A 23025-nucleotide genomic window follows, 5' to 3' on the forward strand; every position below is an offset into this window, starting at 1 on the left:
GCAATATAAGACCAAAAACCAAACAAACAACAAATGCAAACAAACAAAAACCTCCCAAAATACCATTGAGTTAATTTCCTGTTAGCCATCCACTGCGGGGTATGGGGTCTGCCCTTTCATGTGATTTGTATATCTAGTGAGACTTCATTAGAGAATACTAATTTTTTCCTTGAAATTTGTCAATTGGAGTTAGCTTCCTGCTAAGGGATGGGAGCTCGTGTCTGCTTCCTCTCTTAGCACTGGGACCCGACCTGTCTTGGATCAGTGCAGGCCCTGTGAGTGCTGCCCCAGCCTCTGTGAGTTCAGATGTATGCTAGTCCTGCTGCGTCTGGAGGACACTGTTTTCCTTGGTGTCTGCTATTCCTCTTGCTCTTATAATCTTTTTACTTCCCCACCCACATAGCCCTCTGATTCCTCAGGGGAAAGTTTTGATGGAGACATCCCATGTAGGACTGAGTGTTCCAAGGTCTCTCACTCTCTGCACATTGTCCAACCAAGGGTCTCTATGCTCTCATCCACTGCTGGAAGGAGCCAGTAGGACATTAATTTATGAGCAGAACAGAATGCTGAAGGTCGCTGGGAGCCGCTGTATTTGGTTTTCCCTAGGTCCCTGGCCTATCTAGTCTTAGGTTCTTGGCCACCTGAGCAGCATCAGGCATGGTTCCTTCTTATGGGGTGGCTTATTGTCTCTATCATTGTCTTTTATTACATTAAGTTGCTATTTTCTAGTGCATATTTTATTATTTTCCTTGTTATTGCTTAACCAAATTTTTTAGTTATTTTCTTACTACTTGCCTTGTAGTAAAAGGTTAAAGTTGCATTTTAATTTGTAACAATGTAGCTCATGTTAATAAATTAGTTTTAATAGTATACAAAACCTTTTCTTTTTCATCGGAATAAAAATTTCCCCTTCCTTTGTGTTATTATAATCGAATACAGTACATTATTTTTATTCATTGCATTCATGTATCAACACAGACTCAAAATTATTATCTACGGAGTGGTATTTAAAACCAGAGAGGAGAAAAAGACTTAGAAACACAAGTCCATTTGCATTATCTGTGTATTTTCCCATCTAATGCTTTTTGGTAAGCTTCACCTCTTCATGTGGATTTAAATTACTACCTAGGATCCTTTTACTTCAGCTTTTTTTGCATACGTGTCGGATGCATGTGTGTGTTGCATGCATGTTCGTGTGTTTGTGTGTGCATGTATGCACAGGAAAGTGGAGGCTGGTGATAGATGCAGGCATCCCCCTTAGTTGTCATCCACTTTCTGTTCTGAGGCAGGGCCTTTCACAGAGCCTAGAGCTTGCAGATGGAAATGACCTAATGAGCTCACTTGCCCAGGAATCTCCTGTCTCCACCTCAGGCCACCAGGGCTGTCAGGTTTTTATGTGGGTGCTGGGGACCTGTGTTTCTGTGGCAAGCATTTTAGTCATTGAACTTCAGCCCCTCTTCAGTCCCTTGGTTGCTTTTAGCTCAGGTCAATTACAGACAAATTCAGTTTTTCTCTAGAAATGTATTGATTTCTGTCAGATGTTGAGTGTGAGTTTCTGGGTATAGCAGTCTTTGTTGACACTCCCCCATGTTGGTGCTTCATCGCACTCTGCTCTCACCATTCTGGATGAGACTTCGGCTGAAGATCTTCAAAGGATCCTTAGATGTGGAATTCTTAAATTCATCCTAGTTAGGATTCTGGGTGAATAACTTGAATGTGTAGATTAGTGGCTTTCATCATATTTTGGGGAGTTTGAGCCATCATTTCTTCTTTCTGTTTTCCATGTTCTGTCAAGGTTTTCAAATCTAACAAGGTGTTTGGTAGAGTGGCACCCAGTAAATGGCAACACCACCTGAGAGCAGGTCGGCACACACCTGACTCCTGCCTCTGAGTAATCCAAGATGCTCCTTGCTTAGACTATGGATTCTGATTGACAGAATGAGCCATTTTGGCAGGAGTTATATTGCTCTTTTGCATGGATTTTCTGAGTGAAAGAGTGTGGCTGACTCCTGTGCAGGAAGAAATGCCCTAGAAATCAGTCCACCTCTAGAGTATAGGCAGGCCCACTGTGTATTTTCTTGATTAGTGATTGATGTGGGAAAGCGAGCTTACTATAGGCAGTATCACCCCTAAGCTGGTGGTCCTGGATGCTGTAAGAAACCAGCTGGGAAAGCCACGAAGAGCAAGGTAGTAAGCAGCACCCCTCTGGTCCCTGCATCAGCTCCTGCCTCCAGGCTTCTGTCCTTTCTGAGCTCCTGTCCTGACTCCCCGCAGAGATACACGAATGTGGAACTGCAAGCTGACATTATCCCTTTCCTCTCATAGTGTTTTTATCACAGCGACAGAAACCCTAAGGCTGCTTACAAATGACATATCTATGGATAATGACAGATATTTATTTGAAAATAATTCTTTGATATAAATACAGTTTTACCATTTATTGAAAAGAAGCACAATATTACGTACAAGGGAGAGATGGATGTGTTTGTTTATACTTATATGAAGAATTAAGGCTTTTTGGGCCTGAAAGAACATGTCTCTAGCCTTAGCACTTTGAGAGAGAGGCAAGTGGATCTCTGTGAGTTTGGGGCTAGCCTGGTATACTTGGTGAGTTTGAGGCCAGAGGAGAACTATGAGAAAAAAAGAGAGAGAAAGGGGTGAATAAATGAAAGGAAGGGAGGGAGGGAGAGAGGGAGAGAGGGAGAGAGGGAGAGAGGGAGAGAGGGAGAGAGGGAGAGAGGGAGGGAGGCAGAGAGCAAAGGAGGGAAAGCAAGCAAGTATCAAATCTTGACTGAATATTTTTTCTGTGTGTGTGCTGGATAGGTTTTTTTGTTGTTGTTTTCATTTTTTTTTTCGAGACAGGGTTTCTCTGTGTAACCCGGGCTGTCCTGGAACTCACTTTGTAGACCAGGCTGGCCTCGAACTCAGAAATCTGCCTGCCTCTACCTCCTGAGTACTGGGATTAAAGGCATGTTCCACCATGCCCGGCCGTGCTAGATAGTTTTATGTCAACTTGGCACAACCTAAGTCATCTAAAAGGAGGGAATCTTAATTAAGAAAATGCCTCCTGTAAGGACTTTTCTTAATTAATGATTGATGGGAGAAGGCCCAGTACCTTGTGGGTGATACTCTCCCTGTGCTGGTGGTCCTGAGTTCTATAAGGAAGCAGGCTGAGCAGGAAATGGTGAGCAAGCCAGCAAGCAGCCCTCCACGGGTTCTGGATCAGCTAGCTCCTATTCCAGGTTCCTGCTCGGTTTGAATTTCTGTCCTGACTTCCTTTGATGGGGAATGGTGATATAATAATATGGAAGTATAAGACAAATAAGTCCTTCCTTCTTAACTTGCTTTTGGCCATGGTGTTTCATCGCAATGATAGTGACCCAAACAAAGACAACAGGTCATAGCGCATCCTCGTTATTTTCAGAGTTGGTTGATATTGTTATTTTTATAATCGTCAATCCTAAGAATGCTGTATTACTTGAATATTGCAATTGCTGGAAATTCTGTCTTACTCTGTGTCAAAATTGATTGAGTGATTTTTTTTAAGAAATCAAACTCAAGTCAGTAACTGAAATGATTTTTTAAAATCCATTTTTGCACAAAACCATCCAAAGATATACTGTTTGGTACCTACAGGCTTTATATGGCAAAAAGCTCTGTAATTCACAATGGTGCTCGTAACTGAGTTAGAGCAGAGGCGTTTCAGAAAGCATTGTTAGTAGAGTGTGGGGTAGGGAGTGTGGTACAGAGTATGCCTGTGATAGGTCCAGCACCCAGGCAACAGTGAAGTCACAAGATCTAGCACAGGCAAGCACTGCCACAAATGCCTCACAATCACTTCGTGTTTTATTTTTAATGAAATCCTGGTCACTGAGCGTTTACAAATCTCTTACTGTTGCCGAATTTTTGCAACCTCCAAATTCAGGAAATAGCACCACATGGATCACAACCCACTGTTTATGAAGCTGGGACCTAATGGATCATAACGTGTTCTGGAGTACTTGGATTCTGAACCATCTGTCCTTGGAATCCAGGACAAGCCTAAAGAACATAGCATTTAACCTGTGGGCAGAGGATCAATAATCCACCATGGAATTGGAAAGGAGATAGAGAAAAGTGAGTAAAATCGGGAGAGGGGGTATGTTTGCCCTAATACATTAATCTTTAAAAAATCTAAGGTCTACCTTGCCAATTCGTAAGCATAGGGCTCAGCAGTATTAAATGCCATGTAAATAATCTTCAGAACGTTTCCATCTTGCCAACTAAAAGTCTGTACCCATTAAACAATAACCTGACCTCTAATAATAACCCCTCCTCTGAAAATACCCCCCTCCTCTGAAAATACCCCCCTCCTCTGGACAATACACCCCCCAACACACACTCACATACACACACACTCACATCTAGTCTCCAGTATTCTTCTACCTTCTGTTTTGATACCTGACAACTGTAGGTGCCTCATCCAACAGGATTTTGGAGTATTTGTCCTGTGACCGGCTTCTCTCACTATGTTTGCGTACTCAAAGACGATCCATGATGCAACACCCGTAGCACACTGTTTTCACAGTTGATCCAAGCAACAAATACTTTTAGGAGAGCAGAGCTGGTTTTGTTTTATTTGTTCTGTCTTTTAATGTGGAGCTGGGAATATTGCTTGATGATGAAATTTCTGCAGAGCAAAGCACCACAAAAGTAAGTAAATAAATAGATATCTATGGAAAAGTTAGAATCACTGAGCAAGGTGTTGCACAGAGGCATCTGAGCGATTCATTCATTAAGTCAAACAATGAGTATTGCTGTAATATCTTTGATCACCTTAGTTTTCCCTATGTATGTGTTTTAAAAAAACAATGTCCCCCTGGTCACAGATATAGCATAAACATTCAGACTTATAAGAAAGGGACATCAAAGTTCTATAATCAACTATTCTTTTTTTTAATTGGTTAGTTTATTTATTTACATTTCAAATGTTGTCCCCTTCCCGATTTCCCCTCCACAATCCTATTTCATCCCCTCCCCCTGCTTCTAGGAGGGTGCTCCCTCACCCACCCACTTCCACTTCACCACCCAAGCATTCCCTAATCTGGGGTATCGAGGCACCACAGGATCAAGGGTCTCCCCTCCCACTGATGCCAGACAAGGCCATCCTTTGCTACATAGGCGGCTGGAGCCATGGGTCCTCCATTTGTACTCTTTGACTGGTGGTTTAGTCCCTGGGAGTCTGATTGGTTGATATTGTTGATCTTCCTATGAGTTGCAAACTCCTTCAGCTCAACTATTCTGTCAGTTAAGATTTGGTTTAAAAAACCAAGCTAACAGTCACTTAAAACAAGATAGAATGGTATTTTTCTCAGGTGTTACAGACACCAAGGGTAAGCCATCTGGTACAGTGTGATGCACACTGATGTAATAATGTCTCTCCTTTCTTGTGTTTCTGCTTTCATATGCTGAACGATCCTGCAGAGATGCAGGCAGGATGCTTGCTTGCTACAGGACTCATGAAGGTGTCTGCATTTCTGGTTCAAAGAGAGGAGAAAGGCCGCAGTAAACAAAAAGCTGTCGTCAATGCTTCATTTGCATATTGTTGGCCATTTCTCTGTAAGGAAGTTTGGGAACTGTACTTTTTCATGTACTAGACATGATGCTGACGTTACTATGACATCCCAAGAAGGAAGAAAAGGATGAATAGCTCACAGTCTTCAACTCAGACCAATGAGTCCTCAACTGATAGCCAATGAAAACTGCATTTGCTCTTAGTGAAGAACCAGGCTGCCTCCATCTTAAGCTTAAACACCATCTTACAGTAAAGAGAAACTAGTTTCATTCCTGTTTATGGTTAAACCTCTGTTTCTCAAAGACTGGGCTCTGCTCCACCTGTAACCTGTACTCCATGGTCCTGAAATGGCAGTTATGTCTTTGTGTTGCGCTAAACCTCCAACCCCAATAAACCCATGCAAAAACCACACAACTCAGTTGTATTGTTTGTAAGCTGCATACCTAGATTGGGCAGTTATACTACTACACTACTCTATTCCCCAGTTATGAGATCCCTCGCTACTTGCGGCTCCTCTAGGTCATGTGGTTCTGCTCCATCTTCCTTCCACCTCCTCTTCCTCCGTCTTCCTCTCTCTCCTCTGTATCCTAGTCTCCCCCCCTCCTCTTTCTCCTCTTCCCTCTCTAAAACTTCCAGCCCCACCTTTCTCTTCCACTGCCTACCCTGTATTTGACCAGATAAATGGGGAGAAGGTTCACATGAAATCACCTGAGTAGGTGATCCATTGGAACACAGGAACCTACAAATGGCCACATCCTCAATAGAATGATTATCCCGCCTTCAGGATCTATCTATTACCAACAGCTCCTCAGTAAGGAGCGGAGCCTGAAGGTCTTCTACTCCACCCACACTGCGATGTTGGCTGCCTTGATTTGGTGTAGGCTTCATGAAGGTAACTACAGCTGCTGTGTGCACACTTGCAATAGCCATGTTCTGTCTAGAAGGCAGCTTTTCATAGTGCTCCTCCCCATCCATCCACTCCTCCATTTTTTCTTGCTTTCTCATTTCTGCAGAGTTCCCTGAGCCTTAGTGACGATAGGGCTAATTTAAATGTTCTATTTATGCTGAACATTCAGTGTCTTATTCTTAGCGTCTTGGCTGGTTGCATTTCTCTTGATTGACTGCTGCCCCTGGCAGAGAGAAGCTGCTGAGAGCAGCCAGATCTTCTTTTGAATAACAGCAAACTCTGATTAGTGTTTTATCAAGTACCTCCTTTGTCTTTTGGAATTAGAAGTTGTCTCTAGTCTCTGTCACGGAATGGGCCATGTCACCGTGACTGTGAAGTCACATGATCAGGGTGAAGAACAATCCAAAATAAAGGCTCATTATGCTTGATAACTTCTGGGTCTCTCCTGAAATAGGAAATTGTCTTCCGGTTCTGTAAACATTAAGAGCTAGCCTTTAGGCAGCTGTAAGGGTGGGACTTCTTTCTCAGTTTTGCCATTCGAGTATGAAGTTGTCTAGAGCTGAGCTCATGGGCAATAGGGAAAAAATTTGTGTGTGGAGCTGGGGGGTGGGACGGTAGGGGTTCTAGGAACTCCTTGGCACAAGAATTTTGATGTGATAAGTGATAGAATAGAGATGTGCTGAGCGCAGGTTCTTATCAAAGTCACCACACCACAGCACTGTGCTTAGAAAGCCACAATTGATAGTAATCTGTAACCCTATCCGATAAATCTGATAGTGACATATCAGCAAATTAATCTAAATTGATGGGCCTTTCTAAAACACAATAAGCTTACCGTCTCCAAGAATCAATCCCAGAAGAGAAAGGTTAAGGAACCAACCATTCCAGGCTTAAGAACACCGAAGAAACATAAAGGCTAAATTCATTGTGCTTCTGTGGATTGACGTCTAGAAGGAGATTTTGTTTAACAGGCCTTAAAATCGGAGCATGATACATGGCTGTAATCCTAGCACCAGGAATGCAGAAGCAGGATGGGATTGTGAGTTGGAGGCCGACCTGAGCTTCACAGCAAGACCCTGTCTCAACACAAAACAACACACCTTGCTGGGACAAGGGATGCTATTTGACTCTGAGCTGCTTATTGAGCCGTGTATTCAGTTTCCTGGTTTTGATAATTGTCCTGTGGCTATGTTCAAGCCTGTACGCGTGTTTGTGTGTTTGATAGTAAAGGAGTGTGTTGTTGAATTACTCACAAGTGGTTCAGAACAGCTTGAGGACATAGGTCAATGGTGGATCAAATGTCGGGATACGAAAAGCCCAGGATTCCATCGCAAGCATCACAAGAGAAGAAGAGATCGTGAGCTAAGGATGTATCTTGTTTATTAGTGCTCTTGCCTTGCTAGCATGCACAAGGCCTTGGACTGATCCCCAACACTACATAGACTGAACATTTGGAAGGTAGAGACAAGATATTTAAGGCCATCCTCAACTACATTGCAAGTTCAAGGCTAGCCTGGGATAACATGAAGACCCTCTTAAAAACAACTCTAATGCCTCCCCAACTCCACCAAACACACACAGAGAGAGAGACATACAGACAGACAGAGACAGAGAGACAGAGACAGAGATTGAGAGAGAAAGGCTGTTGTATTAAAATGTTGACACTGTTGAATCTGGGTAAAGAATCTACACGAATTCTTTGTAGTTTTTCCCATGTAAATTTTCTATGTTAGAAGATATGTCAAGATAAATGTTTAAGGAGCGAAAAGAGAGGTTAATAATAATGAGCAAAATGTAATGATATACATGTATAGAAACATCATGATGAGCCCCACTATGTTGTATGCTAAATTTAAAAAGTTTAAGGAAATATCTTTTTAAATTAATTAATTAATTTTTTTTACTTATTTATCATTTTACATCCCACTCAGTGCCCCACTCCCAGTCCTCCTTTTGCATAATCCTTCCCCCATTCTTTCTTCCCCTTCTCCTCTGAGCAGGTGGCGGCCCCCTTGGTACACTATGTTCATAACAAGCACGAAGTCCTTTTAAGTGCTGAACTATCTTCAAGTCCCCTTAATGTCATTTTTTAAAGTTTCAGTGTCTATCAAGTATGTCCACAGGGACTTAAGATATTTTTGTCAATGTTGAGGTTTCAGTGCTAGGAAAAATTAATAATCAGTATGATAATTATATTAGAGATTATAAAAATCCTGTTGTATCAGTCAGGATAGGCTAAGTTCTGCTGTACTAACAAACAGTTGCCAAATTTTAGTGGCAAAAAAAGGATCTTTTTTTTTTTAAAGATTTATTTATTTATTATATGTAAGTACACTGTAGCTGTCTTCAGACATACCAGAAGTCAGATCTTGTTACAGATGGTTGTAAGCCACCATGTGGTTGCTGGGGTTTGAACTCAGGACCTTCAGAAGAGCCGTCAGGTGCTCTTACCTGCTGAGCCATCTCACCAGCCCTTTTTTTTTTTTTTTTTAATGTTATACTTTACACTAGTCACTGCAGGACAGTTGGGGTTTCTCACTCCGTAGTGTTTTCTAACTAATGCTGAGGGATCTGCCACCATCTGGAGCATGACCAGCTGTTGTAACACACAGAGAGTGCTCTGGGTAGTCTCACACCGCCATTCAGTGTTCTGCGTAAAAAATCACATAGGCCATGTTCTGTTTCCAACAAAGCAGATCAGATAACATCCCAACCCACAGTGGCTAGCAAGTGGTTCCCCTGTCTGTGAACAAGGAAGAAAGTCAAAAGTATTTGCAGAGCAGTTTCGACAACCACAGAAAACCCCAAGGGGAAATGAAACTCAGGTGACAAGTGTGAAGTCTCTATGCCCAGCACCTTGGCTTCCACCAGAATCTTCTCTTACACACGAGGAGGACAGTAACGTCAGCTTTGGGTGTGTATGAATGCAGAGGCACACACTTTTAATTTGAATCTTCTGCTTATTTAAAAGCAAATGTAGTTCATCTGGTTGATGACCAGATAAACCAAGCAGGTGACACATGCCTGAAATCCCAGCACTTGGTGGGGTGGACACAGGGGTCAGATATTTAAAGGTAATTTCAACTACATGGTGAGTTTAAGGCCAGAGTGGGATGTAAAAGGAAGCCTGTCATAAAAAATAAAAATACAGAACATAGTTTTTGAAGATGTCTTTTCAGATTAATATTCTTTTTAGACAAAGGACATCAACAATGGCAAGATAAAAATCACAGTAAAAACACAGGCTTCAACACTGCTGGGATAAATGTTATTTTTAACCTTCAGCATAGTTGTGTGTGTTTTATAAGCTGTCTTTAAAGACAGAGTTCTTGCATTATCTATAAAGGAATATATACATGAGAGGTTACCACTAGTCTTAGCTGTATCAATCCCTATTTTAAGTTGGTCTAGCAAGGCAAATTTTATTGCATTTCACAATCTTGATACAATAGCAATGAAAAGAGAGATTTTATGTAGATTTGTTTCTTTGCTCTAGATTCTGCGACAGTTGCAAAGGTTGATTTTGAGTGCTTCTTCTGAAAGGGTGTTTATGCTATTTCTTCAGAAATGGCTTGACATGAGTGTCACACATACATCTGAAATTAGCCACTCTTCAGCTGGATGGCATCGTCTCAGCTTATTGGCAGTAATGTCATATTGGAATCTATTGAAGAGAGTTGATGACAGCTATTTCTCCTTCTTCGCCAGCATACCTGCCACCAGAGCATACATGAAAATTAAATTGCTCTTACACAGCATGCTCAGATATGTATTATTGCCCCTCAGTACTTCTCCTTTTCTCCTCTGGATATTTACAAATTAATTATTTAAAAGGTTATCTTGGTATTTCCCAGGTAGCAAAGTTGAGCAGATGATATATAATTACCATGGCTGACTTCATTTTTCTTCCTTGAAAATGTTCCTTCCTCATCTTGGGCACCATGGGTCACCTTGAGAATGTCCCTTTCTCATCCTGGGCACCATGGGTCACCTTGAAAATGTCCCTTTCTCATCCTGGGCACCATAGGTCACCTTGAAAATGTTCCTTCCTCATCCTGGGTGCCATGGGTCACCTTGAAAATGTCCCTTCCTCATCTTGGGCACCATGGATCTCCCATAAATTCTACAGACAAATGACACATAATACACACAAGTGGTTCTCTTGAGTGTCTTCTTGCCAGGTGATAAATAAAAGAAAGCAAAACAAAACAAAACAAAACAAAACAAAAAACTTGTAATGTGTCACTAAACCTGGAAAGAACATATGGGGCAAGAGACACTTGTTCTGAGTCTTTATTAGAGACCAGTAGACTAGCTTATTATAATAAAGGGTTATCATACAAAGTTATTCAAGGCTTGCTCTGAATTTAATTGTTATTTACTTAGCCCACCAGTCATTTATTGACACCTTCCCATAGGATTTATTCTGAACCTCCAACTGGCCAGGTAAAAGACATGGTCATGCTGTTGACAGGGAGAAACACAACTTGAAACTTTATGTATTGGTAATTTTGTTATGATTAGAGTCTTTAACATTGAATTTATCCTCAACATTTTTTGTTTACGGTTGTTGCTGTTTTCTTGCTTGTTTTGGGACAGGGTTTCACTATGTAGACCAGGCTAGCCTTGAACTTGAGCACCTGCTTCAGCCTCCCAAATGCCGAGCTCTTGAGCCCTGGCTTACAGACATGCTAAGTTCTACCTCTTGTGTCTTCAATAGAACCTGGTTGAAGGTCAAAAGGGAAGGCAAGGGAGGGAAAGATTTTAAGTTACATAGTTATTAAATTTGGTATTAAAATTAAATATTACTCTGTGTATGTACAAAAGGACAACTTGCAGGTGTCAGTTCTTTCCATCTATTATGTGCCCAGAGGATCAAACTCAAATCTTCAGACTTGGCAGCATAAACATTTGCCCACAGAGGCAACTGGTCTACCCCCAGCTCTTTCTCTCTCCCTGTCCTCCATCTCTATCCTCCCCACTGTGTGTGTGTGTGTGTGTGTGAGTGTGTGTGCTCATGCGTGCGCGTGTGCACAACCATGATTGTAGCCTTAGGAAACTAGACTTGAACTCTGGTCATCAGGGTTGGCAGCAAGTACCTTTATGGGTAGCACCATCTTGCCAGCCACTGCTTTAATTTTTTTTTTTTAACAAGAAAATATTTGTGTCCAGCATTGAGATAAGAGCCAGCCATTTTAAAAATGGCCATGTTGAGACTGAGGTAGAGAAGTCCCTCAGATTGTCTCACTGTATCACCCAGTTAGGGGTAAAGAGTAACTTCTCCTGAAGTGCTTGGTCTCTGAGCTGCCAGAGGTTAGGTTTGATGGCTGTCGTTTTCATCCTGCTTTCCACTGACAAGCTCAGGCCAGAACATAACACCTTCCAAAGCAGATAAGACATCAGACAATCATATGTCATCATCTCCATCCCCCTACAAATCCCTCAAGAGTAACAGCTTTGCTGTTTTATTCACCACTGAATGCCCAGCTACTGCCAATACAGTACAATACAGGTGGGCATCGGTAAGTATCCAATAAACATTTGTTTACTGAATGGGTGATGACTATAGCTTATTAAACATCAAGATCCAGCATCTAGTGAATTAAAAATACTGCACCAGTTTTAGAGCAATATCTCTCCAAGAGAGTAATCATATTCTTTTTCTATCTATTGCCTAGTGAACTAAATCTAAACTCCTTACTCAGGCATTTGAAGTGTACCATGATGTGCTCTCAAGTTACACTCACAGGATTACTGATTTTCACCTGACACCAGTGGTCCAGATAAAATGGATGATTAATCTCTATTTTTATATTTAAAAAAAAAAAAGGACCTTAACACTCTTCTGCTACATGACCAGACAACCCCATCTCTTGTGTGAAGACCTCTTCAATGACCTTGAGGAACATGATGCTAGCTCCTTAATATCTTTTGTTTTCTTTTTTGTCATTTGCCAAGTTTACCATTTGAGAAACACACACCTCCCATATGGAAGCCCGTCTTGAACTGGCAGTGTGTTAAGAGGAGAGCAGCTAATGTAAAGTACGTTGTGCCTACTGATGTGTGCAGGGATACGGTTCATGAACCCCAGAGTTCAGACACAGGAACACCGTTGTTGGAGTTGCTTGCCTTCTCTAATTGAGCTCAAGGAAGCCCGGGACTCTGGAAATCACTAGCCGCCACCTTGGGCGAGTGGAGATGACAAACATAGGCAAGGAAAGAAGCTGGTACGAGCGAGATCAGAATCTGTGAAGCTCATCGGTGTTGTGCACCAACCGCCTTTGTTGCTTATGAGTTTGAGGTAGTTGTGTTATTATTTACAATTTTACTGGCTCTCATCCCATAAACCATGGTTCAAGTGTGTGCCCTCAGCACTGGGTGGGGCACAGCACTTTCTGTACACTTTCTGTTTGCACACAGGAATAATTTATGATGTGAATAAATACAAATATAGATTGCTGTAGAATCCACGATAGTGACTTGCTCATATTCTTGGCTAACCAAACTAATTTATTAAAGCAACAGTGTCAAGCATGGATAACTTCCCATCATTATAAAGTTAATTTGGGTCAATGGATTTACCTGAGGTACATGGGAATCATATAGCTTAAAAATCTTATATTAATATAAGGGCCATAAAATGTTATATTTATAAAGATATAAAGTACCATAAAACTTTAAAAGGTTTTTACTTTGGATTTGGCAAGAAGCCAATAATAGAAGTGGTGCTAAAAATATAACAGAGCAAAAAAGAAAATAGGTAAATTGAATGTCAGAAAAACAAAAAAAAATTGTTCATCAAAGGACATTATCAGTAAGATGAAATAGTAAACTGTTGAATGGAAGAAAATATTTGCAAATCATATATGTGATGAGAGGACCCATAAAGAATGTTTATAACTCAATAAAAATTTAAGCAACCCAATTAAAAAAATGATCAAGTAACTTGAATAGACAGTTTTCCAAAGAAGTTACTCAGAGCAGTAATATGCACATGAAAGATATTTGATATCATTTGTTATCAGGGAAATGCAAATCAAACCACAAGATACCACTTTGTGCTCACAGGGATGGCTATAATCATGAAAGCAGAAAATAACAAGTGTTTATGGAGGATGTGGAGAAATTGGAAACCTTGTGCACAGTTGGCGGGAATATAAGCCATTGTAAAAACAGTTTGGTGTCTCCTTAGAAAGTACTTCCTTAAACTTAAAGTTACAACAGGATCCAGCAATCCCACTCCTAAGCACATTCCTGAAATAATGAGAAATAATTACTCAAGCAAATAATATGTGTTTATAATAGCAATTTTCATGATAGCCCAAAGATAGGAAAACCCAAATTGTCAGTCTTACATATACTAGCCAGTTGTGATATGATTATCCATGTAAAGGAGGTATCAGTACATGCTACAATGTGTATGAACCCCAAAGACACGTTAGTGAAAGAAATGATAGACAGCAGGCCCCACATCACAGGACTGCATTTAGATAGAGTATCCCAGGTCAGTGTAGAGCGATAAAGTAGATTAGAGGCTGACAGGGCCTATGTTTGCATGAGAAATGACAGAACAGGTTTAATGAACATGGGGTACAGGTTTTGGGGGAGCAATGAAAGCATTTGTGAGTTAGAGGAGGTAGTTATACACTATGAGTGTCCTGAACACTAATAAAAAGTTCAATTGCAATAGTTGGTTTCACATGAATGTGACAATGACAGTGACAATCTTGTTCATGACTGAGTTAGCACAAAGAAAGCATATTGACATAACACAACATCCAACTTCTGAGTAGTTTCCCAAAATGGTGCCACTCAGTATCCTGACCCTCAGCTAACCTAGTAAGTCAGAAGTGGCAGAAAGTGTGTTACCTGAAACACAGGTAGGGGCTACTATGGTAGGGAAGATGAGCAAGACTTCAAACACCATCATCTCTCACAGTGGCAGCTTTGGTTTTTCACAGATTGTGATTTTTTTCTAGTCCTGGCAAAGGCATCAGCTGGTGAATCAATAAGCCAATAAAGATTGGTGGCAGGATATTTGCTGTTAGTACAACTGTGGTGATCTGGATAAAAATGGTCCCTATAGATCCACGGGGAGTGGCACTATTAGGAGGTGTGGCTTGTTGGAGGAAATGCGTCCCTGGTGTTAGGTTTTGAGGTTTCAGGGGTTCAAGCCAGGCCTACTGACTCACAGTCTCTTCCTGCTGCCTGCAGATTCAGATGGAGAACTCTCAGCTACCTCTCCAGTGCCATGTCTGCCTGCACTCCACCTGTTATGCTTCGGGCCATGATGATGATGGACTAAATCTCTGAATGGTAAGCCAGCCTCAATTATATGTTTTTCTTTGTAAGAATTGTGGTCATGGTGTCTCTTCATAGCAATAGAAAACCTGCCTAAGACAGCAACCAACATCTCTAACACTCAGGAATTTCTCTTTTCAACATAGGGAATAGGCATCAGGCTCTCTTACTAACTCGTTTTGATATTTGTTTTATTTCCAATGTGCTCATTTTTATATTTTTATCCTCTGTTCATATGACATGACACCTGTGTTCTACTGTGTGATTTGCATTTTACTCTAGATATTTATTCAAAAAATTTCTCTATAAATGTATTTACATAGGGATGAGTCAACTTAAAGGAAAGCAGTCAGGAAGTGATAACATAAATAGAATGAGAAATTTTTGACAGGGAGTATTATTTGATCTTGGAATATTAAGTAGAATATTCAATAGCAATACATTTTTTCACTTGACACATAAACTTGTTGATTGGCAACTTCCCTTTAGCTATCTGCTTTAGGTGTGGAATACAGAGCCTCGAGTCTCCTGCTGCCCAGTCACCTGCAGCCATGTCAGGAGTCCCCTCACTCCCAGAGTTTTAGGGAAAATTCCCCGGTGGGGCAGGATTGGGATGCACTTGTCTAGCTTATGTGAGGACACAGGTTTGAACCCTAGCACTGTAAGAGAGAAACAAACTAGTCTACCAACATGAATGGTTTCACTCAATATAAAAGTCCTCTCTTGTTCCTAAATAATGACATGGAGACCTTTATATTAATTAATAATAATTATAATAATAATAATTAATTATTAATAAGCTTTTTGCACTATATCTGGATAAATTCTGATCTATTCTACCTGATTACGCTGGTCTGACTACTTCCCAGCCACATGACATTACTTGCTATTTCAGTCTTTCTCTGGCATCTACTTCTTTCATTGGGTCTTCATGGCGACCCCCACCCCTGTGCCTACCCGAGACCCCCCTCTTTTTCTCTCTCAGGGCACGGAGGCCCTGCCTTGTCCTCTCCTGCCCAGCTATAGGCTGATGACCTCTTCATTGACCAATCAGAAGATGATGGAGAACATCATTTTTACACAATACTGAGTCACAAAATGCTTCCTAATAATGACAGCACCAAGTCGGACTGCAGCCTAGGTTCAGAAGTCAGCACAGCTGACTGCACAGAACATTCTCAAACAGCTTGGTGACTATGATGTGTGTTGGATGTATCTGGGCACCCAGAAGCTGTGGTTCTCCATGGTTCTCCATATTGGTACAGTTCCGATAAGGTACAGAGCCCCACCCCATGCCATCTGGAAGGCACAAGGATATGCCACTGCTTTTGAAGTAGCTGGCACGAGAGGTTTGGCAGATGCACATTTTTGGAATGAAGCTGCCTAGAGCCCAGCACACCAACCCATATCCTTGATGGTTACTAGCTGCTAAGTTGCAGGGGTAGATACTGCAGCGATGACGTGGGCAGTGATGATCTGCTGTTTACTTCGATTTCTGACCTGGGTACAGTAGTTTCCTAATAGAGGGTCTGCAGTTATATGGAATTATTGGAAAGTTTTGACCTTTCTTACCCTTTCACACACTCCAAAGACCCAAAGTGCCTCTGGTTCCCTATATTGAAAGCCATTTTGCTCTTAATAACCTGGAGTAATTTTGTTTTTCTCTGACTAAATCCTTGTTGAAATATTTGAATAGTTTCCTGATAATTTGGGGTGTTTGTTGAGCGTTTACTACCCTCCACTGGGCTGAGCATTTTGCAGGCATGGTCTGTTTAGTTCTGTAAAGAGCCTGTGAGGCAGCTTCTCTTACTCATTTTACAGAGTAGTGCGATGAGGCCCAGGACCACACAACCATGCCAAGTCTCAGAGCTGGCAAGCAGCAGAGGCTGAGATTTTTTTTTTTTTTTTTGAGACAGGGTTTCTCTGTGTAGCCCTGGGTGTCCTGGAACTCACTCTGTAGACCTGGCTGGCCTCGAACTCAGAAATCTGCCTGTCTCTGCCTCCCAAGTGCTTGGATTAAAGGCGTGCGCCACCACTGCCCAGCAGAGGCTGAGGGTTTGATTCTGGGTTCTGACTGGAGAGCCTGGCTGAGTACTTTGTACGGTTTCACCTTCACAGAAGCATTGATGTAGATCTACGCCACAGTCCCTTCAGGCCTGAGACCAGGAATGGCTCAGGATTCAGAAGTTCCGATTTTTAGGATAACATGGACTATGAATTACTTCAGAACTGCTATGCATTAGGTGTAGCATAATATAATCAAACACACTAAAAATTTGAAGGATAACTAGTGAGGTATTAGAATAGCTTGGGGCCTGAGCAGAACCTGGGCTACAAAAGGAGTTCAAGGTCAGCCTGGACAACATAGCTAGCTTCCACCTTAAAGAAACCAAACCAAAGAGCCCCAACCAACACCACCCCAGAGGAAACCCACAAGTAATTAAAGAAAGTTCAGTTTTCACCATTTAGTTGCCAAACATACATTGAAAAATATTTTGTGAAATATCTTGAAAACCTTTGTGAATCTTAAAGTTACACATTAAGAATTATGAACCTAGCTGGCAGTGGTGGCGCACACCTTTAATCCTAACACTTGAGGGGCAGAGGTGGGCAGATTTCTGAGTTTGAGGCCAGCCTGGTTTACAGGGTCTACAGAGTGAGTTCCAGGACAGCCAAAGCTATACAGAGAAATACTGTCTTGAAAAAGAAAAAGAATTATGAACCTGTAATTTTCAATGCATATTATCAGACAGAACAAGCTAGGCAGATCAAAAAGTCATTTTTTTTTTTTTTTCATCTCTAACCTCATTTTCAAGAGTCTTGAGTCTGGCTGCTTAAGACCCTTATGTCTTTTCCATTTTAGTCAGAGTAGGTTGTCAAGGACTTATTTCATGTCTGAGTCAAATGTAATTGAAAGTACTGTGTATTTACTTAGATCAAGGTCATTATGTTGCTTCGCAGAGTCCAATCATGTATCATCCCATCTCAAAGCAGAGACCCAGACAAAATTAGAAACTTCTCTGTAAAAGAAGGTGCCCTTGAAGTCTCTAGAGTATGCTATTTTTTACCTTGTTTTCATAGCCTGACCTATGACCATGGCATTTCTGCAGATTTTGATGTTATTTTGTTATTAAACTTTAGGTGAAATGTGACTAAATATAGCTTTAGAACTTTGTGTGTGTGTGGGGGGGCACATGTGTGTCTGGGGACTCATGCACAGTGTGTGAGCGTGTGGAGGTCAGAGGTTAATTTTGAATGTCACTTAGGAGCAGTTTGCCTTGTTTGGTAGGGGACATGGTCTCAGATTGTCCTAGAGCTCCCTGGTTGGGCTTAGCTGGCTGGCCAGAAAGTCCCAGGCATCCACCTGTCTCTGCTTCTCAATACTGGGATCATAACAGTGTGCCACTATGCCTGGCTTTCCATATGGCTTCTGGGGACTGAACTTGGGTATCACACTTGTGTGGCAAGTGCCTTGCTGACTGAGCCACCTCTCCAGCTCAGAACTTCATTCTTAATAAATTTACTGCACTTTTCCTGCAGGTTTGTGACAAAAGACATTGAAGTCTATCTGCAATTTATTATTGTTCTGTGGCTCCCTGGGCTCACCTGGAAGGTCACCACCTAGGGTTTCTCAGGGTGTCGTTCAGCTGGGACTCCAGGCATGCAATACCCAGTTGCCTTGCCCATGTCGCCAGTTTGAGGTTAGCGGCTGTTGGCAGTGGGCTCAGGTGAAGTTGGCTATCTGGTGTGCTCACTGTAAGATGCCTGAGTTTCTTCCTTGACAGTATTTGAATTCTGAGAGAAAGTGCACAAAGGATTTCAGAGACTCAGGTAGAACCTTGAGGCTTCTTCTGCTCTCATCTTAGAGATCAATCACTCTGCCTCATTCCCTCCACACTGAGTCACAGGGCCGTCGTAGATATAAACGGAGGGTGGCTAACTGTGTGAGTATTGGTAGGCATGGTTCACTGGGAGGTTTCCTAGGAAAACTGCCTTTCAACATACACAGAGTTAGAAAGTTAATAACAATCATGTACATGAAGGCTAATGTTTTATCACTAAAATGGAGACAAAAAAGCCAGGAAGTCATATTTTAATTTTTAAATACTTATATATGTGTGCATCTTAATATTTACATTTTATCGGTTTGATGAAACTTAAAAAATCATGGGACCGGTGAGATGGCTCTACAGGTTAAGGCGCTTGCTGTCAATTCTGATGACCCAGGGTTCAGTCCCTGGGACCTGAACGGGAGAGGGAGACAACTGACTCCTGAAAGTTGTCCCCCGAGTGCCATACTGGCGCTGTAGCACGTGCTCAAACCCCGTTCCAGAATGGGCGAATATATGTCCTAAAAATAATGGTATGGCATCTGGGAAGGGACTTGGGGCAGCTGACATATGGTAGACGGAAGCGCTGCTGACAGAAAGTCCGCCGGAGCTAGGAAGACAAAGTGGCACATCTGAAAAGTGATCCAGCCTCGTTACAGACTCCTGGCAGACTGTGATGTCTTACTGTGTAGTCAGGAACAGGTTGGCTACAAGCAAGGAGTAGAGGAGATAGTGAGTGGAAACTTCTGTGGTTGAAAAGGAGTTGTTTCTAAGCTTTGATTTGTTTTTGTTTTTGAGTCATAAGATGTTTGAGCATGTGAAAAAATGAGAAACGTTTTACATATTGGGTATTGATACAAATTGGGTACTGATACACCTTTGTATCCTTTGGTCCTTCCTTTCCCTTTCTCTCCTCCTCATTCTTTCTATATTTATTCAGAGGAAGCTCACTCTGGCCAGAGAGCAAAGTGGACCAAAGAACAGAACAGGATGGAAGACAAACAAGTCCCAAACCTCATGGCTTGTATGTTTCTAACATAGGGGCACTTCCCAAGTCCCCCAAAACAGCAATAAGTAAGATCACCCCAGATTGTTGTAACAAACTGTTTGTAACATATGTGGAATTCTACTGTTTGTGATCCTTCTTCTGGTCTGCCATCAATACTTTCTCTTTTAATCTGAAGGACTTTATTAAGGAAAAACTATGAGCCATGTGGATGTGGCTGATTTCATTGACATGTGGTCCATGGATATCCACTGATATGCTTGCTTTCTTTTTATCATGATGAGTTATATACAGTGATATTGGAACTGACTTTTTGAGTCAACAAAACACTCCTAGGGAATTTCAGAAATGACTGTAGTGGGTAAGATGAATCACATGAGGCTTTCCAGAGTCTCCACGGCACAACCCACTTTGCTACTCCCCAAACCTGAATGGACTGCATAGCCATCGATCCACATTGCAAGGTCTCAGTTTACAGGAGACTCTAGGAACAGCGCCTTTGATCTGCAGTTTTGAAGATGAAAGCTAAGGATGCATGGTTTACTTTTGAAAATTTCCCCATGTTCTATATTTTCATGTTCTCACCGCAAATTATACTCTTAACCCTAGTTATTATGGAGTCTTGTGGGAAACTTAAACATGTACTTTTACCTTTGGCAATATTCTGTAAGTATTGTCATGAGTATAACATAACTTTTAAAAACGAAATGCAAACATCACTCTTCCTGTTATGTGATCGGAAAGTTCTAAATGGCTGGCATTTGCAGAATATTCTCATTGGAGATACAAACTGTTTATTCCCCCTTTCATTTTCTCTGGGATTTTGACAGTGAACTTTCCCCCCAGTTGAAGGGGGAATCACATGTATGATATCTATCGTATGTTAGAGGGAATAGGATCACAAGGCGGACATAACTTAAATATGCATTTTTTTTTTTAGGACAGCGGTTGCTAAACGACTACCCCAAGACTCAAGTGTTCCTATTTGTGTAGGTTTTCAGTGAAATTCAGCTACCCTCATTCTTGAATATATTTCTGAATAATAGTACAGACTGCTAAGTCTGAAGTTGGGCCGACAGTGCTGACAGTTAAGTCTAGAATATAGTATTACACTAATATAAACTTCACACACACATCTGAAACTTCTCCTTCAGTTTGTGAAGCAAGCTGTGTCCAGCATTGCCCCTCCAACTCATTGATATTTTTGTATTTGTGGTAAAATTTCTGGATGAATTCTCTTGAGCCTCTGTGGGGTTCCCAAGGTATCCGGAGAGACGGTAACTCAAACGTTATACTTTAATTCAGTAAGTGTCTTTTGGAGGACTTCTGCAATCTTCAAAGCACAATGTAAGTACATGCGTATGTGCATGTGTTGTCATCAAAGACTTGGAAGCTGTAGGCATTGTCACAAATGGAGAGCTCTTTGGTGACTTGCTAATTTTGGAATTCTATTCCTTATATTTGAGTGTTGAAAAAATTCCCATGACCATCCAACTTTTGACCTGATTTTCACCAAACCAACTGTGCCATTTGTACATACCAGAATAAACAAATCAATAAACAAAACAAAACCCAAAGTAGTGTTTCCAAACCTGGTTTAAATGGAGACCTGAATGAAGGGATGCGCGCGCGCCTGTCTGTCTGTCTGTCCAAAAGGCCCTGGGTTTCACTGGTTAATCAGCATTTGAGAGTCAGAAGTGGCCTCAGAGGCCATCTAAGACCCAAGGAGTCACAGGTGTTAAAGTCTGCAAGCCCAGGAAGGGCCAGGACTCTGCCTCTCCTCAATTCCTCAAGGAACACAGTTTGCAGTGAGTGTCAGGTTTCACCAGCCTGGGAAAGAGTAAACGCAGTGCACAGTTGCCAGCTATAGTAATTCTAGTTCCTGGAAACAAGGACAGAAGCCTTTTAGCTACTCGCACACCCAAACCTTTGCTGCTTCTAGTGAATAAATCATTTAACCGTCAGCAAATTACAGTGTTGGGAAGTTTACATCATCCCCTTTTTACATCAGTTCTTAATGGAAGACCGTGGGGATTAAAACTCTTGACACAGAAAAAGCTGACCTAAAGAAAGATGGGCCAGGGAATGAACACTGTTTAGGCAGCAAAAGGCTTGCACACAGTAGCCTACTTAAAGTTGTGCTGATCTGAACTCTTGGCATAAATGCCTGGAAATTGACTGTGTGACCTTGTGTCAGTAACAGAGCCACTCTGTTGACAGATTCACTGTGCACACACTACCAAGCATTTGTTTGCGCGGGGAACAACTCCACGAAGCAGGTACAGTTTCCCTCTCACTTCACGGGTGAGGATACCGAGTCCAAGAAAAACCCAAGTGCAGTAGGCAACGTCTGAAGGCTGGCGAGCGGACGGGCCTCATCCGCGAAAGGCGCCGTGCTCTGCCGGCTGCCCTCAGGTGTCAGACACAGCACTGGTCCCAGCCCGTGAGTAGCTCTGGAGCGATCGCTGGGCGCCGCCGGGTCGGCGGACCCCCTCTTCATGCAGAGGGGCTCGGGCCGTCGGCCTCCGCCCGCAGCCCATCGAGCGCGCGCCCGGCGGGAGCGCGGGAACAGCGCACGTGCCGCCGGGAAGGCAGGGGCTGTCCGCCCGCGCCAAGATGGCGGCGGCCGCGGCCGCAACGGCGACTGTTGGCGGCCGGTGAGGCGGGCGGGGCCGGCGGCGCGGAGGCGGGGTCCCGGGAGAGCCGCCCTGGGGAAGGCGGGGGCCGTTTCCATAGCGGCGGCGGCTGGAGGTGTCGCGCCGGGGAACTTCCTGGTTCCCGGGCTCGGCTTTGCCGGGAGCCTCCTGGAAGGGAAACAATGGGGCGGAGGGCACTGCGGTAGCCGCCGCCGCCGCCGCGCCGGACCTCTCGGCCTCCCGCGACTGGCCGCCGCCGCCGCCGCCGGGACCGCTTGGAGGTAACTTCCTTTTCTCTTCAGCCGCTGCTACAGGGGCTGGCGGGGTCTAAAGGCGAGGGGGCCAGGTCGGAACTGGCTCCGGGCAGCCGGTCGCCGCCATTCCCGGCCCCGGGCAGAGGGCACGCTGCGGCGGCGCGGCCTGGCCCGAGCCGGCTCCCGTGGACCCCGCGCGCCGTGTTGCTCGCGCGTGGGGGTGGTGGTCTGCGGTGTGATTGACAGGCGGGCGGGCGCGCGCGCGGGAGCGGCCGGGCGGGGGGCCGAGAGGGCTCGGCGCTGCGTGCAGACCCCCGGGGAGGCGGAACGCTCCGGCCGCCTTCCTCCCCCACCCCGCGTGCAAGTTTCGGTCCCCGGGGAGACGTGTCTCCCTTGCAAGTTTCAGTTGCGTCCTGCGGGAGCGCGAGTGGGCAGGACCCAGGCAAACTTCGTTCGCTGAGACGATTGCCTGGGATGCCGCAAGAACTTTGGAGCAGCCCCGGGGAGGATGGGCGGGCGGGAGGGAGCTGGAAATCC

At 43.2% G+C, this 23025-nt stretch overlaps 1 protein-coding gene and 1 long non-coding RNA gene across 5 annotated transcripts in view; both read left to right on the forward strand.

The window, feature by feature from the left end:
* Positions 1-21172, forward strand: part of A230108P19Rik (RIKEN cDNA A230108P19 gene) — a 128361-nt gene extending 107189 nt beyond the window's left edge. Inside the window, exons 5-7 of the long non-coding RNA NR_040333.1 lie at positions 12420-12762; positions 14676-14777; positions 19533-21172. This is a non-coding gene — a long non-coding RNA (RIKEN cDNA A230108P19 gene). The remainder of the gene's footprint in view (positions 1-12419; positions 12763-14675; positions 14778-19532) is intronic.
* Positions 21173-22317: 1145 nt separating this feature from the next.
* Positions 22318-23025, forward strand: part of Usp6nl (USP6 N-terminal like) — a 125540-nt gene continuing 124832 nt past the window's right edge. For 3 of the 4 annotated variants that reach the window (XM_030252265.1, XM_030252264.1, XM_006497570.4), the window contains exon 1: positions 22447-22515. The gene's annotated coding sequence lies outside the window, so the exon portion shown is untranslated. Of the gene's footprint in view, positions 22516-23025 lie in introns of all 4 variants that reach the window. The other variant, NM_001080548.1, reaches the window with a different exon arrangement.

This window comes from Mus musculus, chromosome 2 (genome assembly GCF_000001635.26).
Source record: "Mus musculus strain C57BL/6J chromosome 2, GRCm38.p6 C57BL/6J".
Lineage (NCBI taxonomy): Eukaryota > Metazoa > Chordata > Mammalia > Rodentia > Muridae > Mus > Mus musculus.